General features: G+C 39.1%; 1 protein-coding gene across 2 annotated transcripts in view; it reads right to left on the reverse strand.

Moving 5' to 3' along the window:
• The window catches only part of LOC124163590 (coiled-coil domain-containing protein AGAP005037), a 242,090-nt gene extending 235,958 nt beyond the window's left edge, over positions 1 to 6,132 (reverse strand). Inside the window, exon 1 of one of the 2 annotated variants that reach the window (XM_046540600.1) lies at positions 5,916 to 6,132. The gene's annotated coding sequence lies outside the window, so the exon portion shown is untranslated. The remainder of the gene's footprint in view (positions 1 to 5,915) is intronic. The other variant, XM_046540584.1, reaches the window with a different exon arrangement.
• Between the last annotated feature and the right edge of the window lie 834 nt (positions 6,133 to 6,966).

A 6,966-nucleotide genomic window follows, 5' to 3' on the forward strand; every position in this document is an offset into this window, starting at 1 on the left:
GAAGGATGGACGGGTTGTGAGGGCTTCTCGTTGCTTCCGTGGGTTGGGCCTCGCTGCTCAGGACTCCCAGGGGCCCCTGTGCTGTTTGGAAAGAACTATGAAGACCATCGATCGTTGAGTTGGTTCACGAAGGAGGCGACCGACAGCTTAGATAATTTTCACCGCGAGGGGAGGGCTGTTTAAAGAAAGGGTGGAGTGAAAACTAAAGTCGCCATTCTTAGGCTGGTCTTAACTCATTTAAATCTACACCATATCCTTCAAGTCACTTTTAATGGCGAGTGGCAGGGAGTGTTAGGACAGCAGCCGTCAGCAAAAAAATATGAAATGAGCCAACGAAGTTCCGACAAGCATTTCTTTAAGCGAATTCCCAAAAATATACGTTCGGGAAAAATCTCCCCTAATTTATCGTTTCTGCCAGACCGAGAAATATGGTGACGTTCTAATGTAATGTTTCTACATGACGCTTTGAAAGATATCTTTTCGTAATTGCTGAAGCAATCGAAGCCTAGCACCTAGCCACCGAGTCTCTATCGGCTCCCAGCCTAAATCGTTTAAAATCGGGGTGAAGCTTTCTGTACGCCAGAAGCAGTTTTTGGCCTATAGTTCAATTTTCCTTCGTATTTTATAAATTCACGTGCCTACTAATTATTTCTCCGACAGAAGCTGCGTATTCAAGGTGTTTTCAGTGCGAAATAGAACCTCTCCTTTACTTTTTTATCCGAAAATCTTCCCACAACACACTTGAGGAATCCTCGGCTTCTTCAGGGGTCTACCACAGATTTTTCGGATGCATTTGTTCCCCACGAGCCAAGATGAGAAGGCGGAGTAGTTTTAGGGACTTGGAGAGCAGCGCGGCATTTCTCCCAAGGAAAGAAACCCTCTTAATTCTCTTTTAAGCTTTCAATTTGGCACACTCGCACACAATCAATTCCCCAATGTGCTCCCCATCAACCCTTGGTGACTCGCCACGCTCCCTTCTGTTCTGTTCGCAAACATTGCGATGGCATTAAACCCCATAAAGGAAATCACTCTTTCCCCCAATAAGACGTCTCACCCTTAAAATACTCCCCCCACATGCATTCAATTCCCTACCCTTTCCTCCAACCACCCTACCCAGAGGTTTATCAACAACCACTCCTACTAGCATACCAACGATATTACGAGCTACCATTGCTTCATAAATCTTCGCTGTTGGGGGTTCATTTAGGTCTCTACATGAGAAACACAGGATCCCATTCAGAAACTTAATGTCCTAGCATAGCAAAATTCAACGGGGTTTGGCTAGATGTTGTGGAACATATTAATGATAATTATTCCATTACAGCATTTATATAAAGTTGGCCGGTTTATAGAAAAAATGGACAATAACTTTACAACTATCACTTAAAGAAAAATCATTCGCACAGCTTCGGAGCATTTATAGAAAATAATAGCGTGTGCTGTACGCCGTCATTCTTCTGCAGAACTATGATAGCTAACTCCCGCACGAAAAACATTAGATGACCGAAAAGCGAGGGTCATGCGTTCATTTTCAAAGGATTTCGAACACTTCTTTGTCTCCGCGTAGTGTTTAAATGCAAAGCGAGAAGAACTACTTGAACGTCGAATTAGAGAGAACTCTTCACGTGCTAATAAATTTAATATGCCATAAGTATGTAACTTAAGTACAGTAAAACCTCTGTTAGCGAACGCCTCTGATAACGAACAATTCGGATAACGGCCAAAAATTTCGCTAAACATTTGCCTCGGATAGCGAACAGATATGTAGCGTCCATGTTTGTGTTCTTTGCTGTGCGATCCCAAATGGATACAAAGTAATACAATGCCTACAATATTAAGTCTAAAAGTAATACAATTTAATACAATACCTAAAAACCCTGTAACTATCATATAATAGAGAGTCAATTGGAGCTAGGAACCAATTATTCCTATTGCCTTTATTTCTAATGGGGAAAATTGCTTCGGATAGCGAACATTTCGGATAACGACCAGCTTTCTGGAACGGATTGTAGTCGTTATCTGAGATTCTACTGTATCTCTTTTGGTTTAAACCGGCGGTGGCGTGTACCCGCTGGAATACGGCGCCGATCTAAATGAAATAAAAACATTTTTTTACTCGAGAGGTTATTTTAAGTTTGAAACGTTATATTTTCACTCAAATATATCACTTCCGGTTCAGAATGGCGATCGTTTTTTCAACCCTTTTTGGATTATCTCACTTGTTTTCATTCTTGACAGAAAACGCACAATTTTTTTCTAAGCGAAGAGTAAAGATGCGGCTTCGTATCCAGCTTGCTTGCTTTCGGGACGGCCTCGTGAGGAGAGGACAAAGCGATACCCTACTCCTGGTATCTCTTCCATTTTGCACCCTTTACCAAAAAAAGTCGTGTGACTAGCCATTAAAATATCGTCTCCTCTTGGGCGATAAAATGAAACAGGAATATGCCAAATAGGTGACACACATTTCTCGCGGGAGTGAGTTATCGGCGGACTGACGTTGACACAAAAGTTCCAATGCGCCGTGAAAACTTCTCGTAAGAGAAAACTGTATTTTTAGATAACTAGAGTAGAAAACGACGGTAAAATAAATTTCGCCTCCACAAGAAACAGGTTCAGCACTCACGAGGATAGGCTACGAAAGTTGTCACCGTGACTCGAATGTCGCGCTTATTGTTTGTTGCAGAAGGCGAATGAAATAGCTATTTATTCTTTCCAACTCTTAGTTTCATTGCAGTTAGTTTTTATTTCAAATAGCAAAATCAGGTTAATCATTGCTATTATTACCGCCATCCATTGCTCGGTGATGAGCTAAGTAATTTAATAATTAGCGTACTAAACTTGAAGTGCAAAGTCGAAGTTTCGAGGCCAAATGAAGCTAATATTTTTGCCTTCGCAAATCATGAATATTTCAAAAAGCGTTTCAACTTTTATGTTTGTTACGTGTACTCATTGACTCATATAGAGTATTTCTCTTAAACGACTGGCCTAGGAACAACTATCAACTATTCTTTTTGGACCATTTGTTATCATTTGGTGGAGTTTTGGACCATTAGGTACTTCCCTTTGTAACGAAGATTTCTTCTTAGGAAACGAATGACGAAATAAGGAAAAAAGACTCAGGAGAACTCATTGCATCAGATTTTGCATTGTTTATCCATTTAGCTATTATATGAGTTAGGTAACTAAATATTTTTTCAAGATTTTGCGTTTTAAAATGATTTTTGCAATGAAACTAAGAGAATCTGAGCCTAATGGCTGCTAAATAGCCATTTTTATTTGATTCTGCACCAAGCAACAAACACGAGCTTAAAATGGCGGAGAAAATACTCGAAGCTTTCCCTTGTTAGAGCTTTTCTGAATCGACGAATTAAGTTAGGTGACATAATACTAGCTGGGCTACACCAATTTTCCTATAAATATACATGGCGAGACATTAAAAATTGATGTTTTGTACCTTAAAAGTCAAATAAAATTCACGAATTTTTAACTGGGCAGAGATATTAGCTTTTTTTGGATAACGCTTTTAACGGAAATAGGCACTTGGTTTGGCAATTCAAAATTAAAGACTTGCCGACATTGCGCCGGTAAAAAACGTTTACGTGAGGGATATACATTAAAAAATATCTGAATTTAAAACGGCGACAGCGACAAAAATTCCACCTCCGACTGTTTTCCATTGAAATGGTTGTTCGCACGCACCGCAGGACTGGGAATTGTTGAGGTGTAATAAAAGGAGATTGATTGCCTCAGGGATAAGGATCTTTCAGTTCACCCTTTTGAGTGATGAATTGCAACCAAGATGTGTGATAAACGACTTAGAAACGATAAATAGCGACCCGTATATTTTTCGCCCCATCAGTCAGTCCTAGTTATCCAGTTTACACGGTGGACATATCACCAGCTTAAAGACTGGCGGCAAAACTATACAATTAAATTAAATTAAATTTATTTATTATAATGTCTTTAGACTAAGGGCCGTATTCTAGAGCGTTACAGCAATCTTGATCCTGCCTGTAACACAATGTTGCTAAGGCGGCACTACGAGACCACACTCTCACATTCAGTTACTAAGATTTCCGCCATCATCGCCTCACGATTCTAAAATGTTTCTCTTAATGAAATATCTCCCTCGCAAATTCATCCGAGTGTGATGTTGTACTCCAATAGTGGTATTTTGGCGAGCAGGAGACTGTGAATGAAAATAATTTTGGTAAATACATTATTTTGTAAATTTTAACACAATTAATATAGCTCGAGTGAGGCATGTTGAAGTTTGTCTCTAATACACGAACCCTAACTCAAACTCAACTTGATTCTCATATCTGAACCACTTAAGGGAGAGTGAGGACTCAAGATTGAGTAAGATTCTGGAATTCGGCCCAATGAAGCCCATTTCGGAGAGGTCGGAAAACGGAAGTTATTAGAACTAATTAAGACAAATTTAACACTGAATAAGACAAATCAATTTAATTATAGCTAAGTTAAGAATCTAATTATTTGCCTGCTTTTTTCATTGCTAGAGCGTTAATGTACCTATATTTGAGGGAGGTTTACCAAACAAAGTTGTAAGGACCTGACAGAGTTTAAACATACACTTATTATTATTTTAAGGTACAATTCAAATAAACACTCTAATCATATAAGATAATGATAAATATGAATTAAAAGCTATAAATGATAATTATAACTTATAAGATATTGATAATACTCATACTCTAATTAATAAAAACTTAAATTTCACTTGATGACCGCTTTAAATACATTTTGTACTAAGTTCAGGCGAGCACATGCAAAATACACCTGATAATTAAACAATATGTAGTGAAACCGGTCTGAAAGGGAAGTTTAACTTGCCGAAAATCGTCAGTGTCATTATGTTTACTGATATAATGAAATGCAAAAAACTTTATAATCCACATAAATTTAACACTGTACGACCTGAGTTTAAACGTGGCGAGTGATCATCTGGTGGATTTGCATCGGAGAGGCAGAATAAACAGTCAGACAACAATGAACCAGATGATGAATAGCGAAACATAGGTCGTACAATTTTGACTTTATGTGTTTTGCGTTTCATTACATCAAGTGGATTTCATGAATTCACACCCGAAACAAGGAATTCACTACTTAATATGTTTGGATTTCATTTGAGAGGGCGAGAAGCCAAGAAGTACAACTGATTTTCTTTTTCAAACAGAGTGAGTTACTTAAATTAGGCGAAGAAAACAAACGATACCAACTAAATATTTAGTAGCGTATTTTATTTTCCACTCAATGTCTGCAGAGAGCGGAGACTCACTCGTATACCTAGTCCACCAAGTATTTGTACATTTTTTCTATTTATTTTTGTACCTAACTCAGTTTAGAAAAAAAGTCACTAGTACTACATCTTTGTAGGGATGGTCGGATCGGATACCTTGGATGCAAATATCCGCGGATATTGCCCTTCATCGGATAAATCGGATCCAAAGTCGCGAAAGACATCGGATCTGGATCTGAAATTTTAAATAATACCTTCAGTGAATGCAACGCCCCATAATGGTGGAAAGAGTTCCGATTCTTTCTTCGAATGCGCCGTCGCATGCGATTCTTGTCCTACTCATGAACCGTTTTGTTTGAAAGCTCTAGCAAAGGTTACGTAGCAGAATTTAAGCCGTGGAAAATAAAAAAGGCAAAATACGACTGGCACGTAGTGTGACTCTTCCCAAGAGATTGAACAATCACTGGGGGAATCTCAGCGTCAGGAATTTGAGAATGCATTTGGATCCGAAAATATCCGATCCGAAAGATCCGGCTCCGAAAATCAAGGATCCGATCCGAATCCGAAATAAATCCAGGATCCGTCCATCCCTGCATCTTTGCCCCTCACCCCATCAGTTGAGATTAAGCCGGATCCTCCATTGTGATGGACTCACCTCTAAGTCTGTGCTCCTGGAGATGGTCTGTTGGTTGGGCCCCGCGCCGCCCTGCCTGTGGTGGTGGTGATGGTGGTGGTGGTGGTGCACCTCGTCGCCGCCGTGCGAGAGCGTGTGTCTCCTCGGCTCGTCCCTCCGCGGCCGACCCCCGCGCCTCACCTCCAGCTCATCGCCGCTCCCGCCCCCGCCCACCACCACGCCCCCACCGCGAGACCCCGGGAGGCCCCCTGTGAGAAACAAAACACATGCTGTTGTTAATGTCACTCCGGAATTGTCACCGAGGAAAGAAAATACACACTTTAAGAGACTATGTGATTGATTGAATAAATCTATTTTCTGAGTTTTCCTATTGGAGCAAATAGTAATAGGTACAAATATTTCAGCTCAAACAATAAAAACGAAACATACACATAACTCTCTTGGAAAAGAGAAGCAAAAATATTTCACCTGAGTAAAATTTCACAAAATATTATACATAATGAGAACGTTCAGTAATAACCGGAAGGAAGAGAAAAATCAGACAAAAATTTCTTAGATAATATTTAATAACGTACGGGCACCATGACAATAAATTAATTTGATGTATCGTAGAAAAAAATTCACCGTCTCCAATTTTATTTTCATTGCTGATTGAATTTGAAATATAACTCAATCACTGTTTTTCACCTCGAATGTGGAATTTCTTATCTCGATAAAAAGGTTTTCAATCCGAATCCTTCTTCTTGAGATACCCGTCGCGAAAAATTGAGGACCTCAACCCTTTCGCAGGTAAGTTGATGACGTCAAGAAAATTAAATTTAAACGTTCTCGTTTTAGCTTGCATTTTTTTATTTCATTATTTTATTTAAGAAACCAATTCTTAGCGAATTTTATTAAAATACCTAACTAATGAGAAAATTTGTTTCTTTAAAATGGGATTTTACATTATTTACATAAAAATATTTAAGACTAAGAGTTATAGGTAACTACGAAGAAATTCACATGACGCTAGACGGCACAGTAACATTTTAGACTTTTACCGCTGGATACCGATAAATTTAGCACGTGTGGA

Source organism: Ischnura elegans, chromosome 8 (assembly GCF_921293095.1).
Source record: "Ischnura elegans chromosome 8, ioIscEleg1.1, whole genome shotgun sequence".
In the NCBI taxonomy this organism is placed as follows: Eukaryota; Metazoa; Arthropoda; class Insecta; order Odonata; family Coenagrionidae; genus Ischnura; species Ischnura elegans.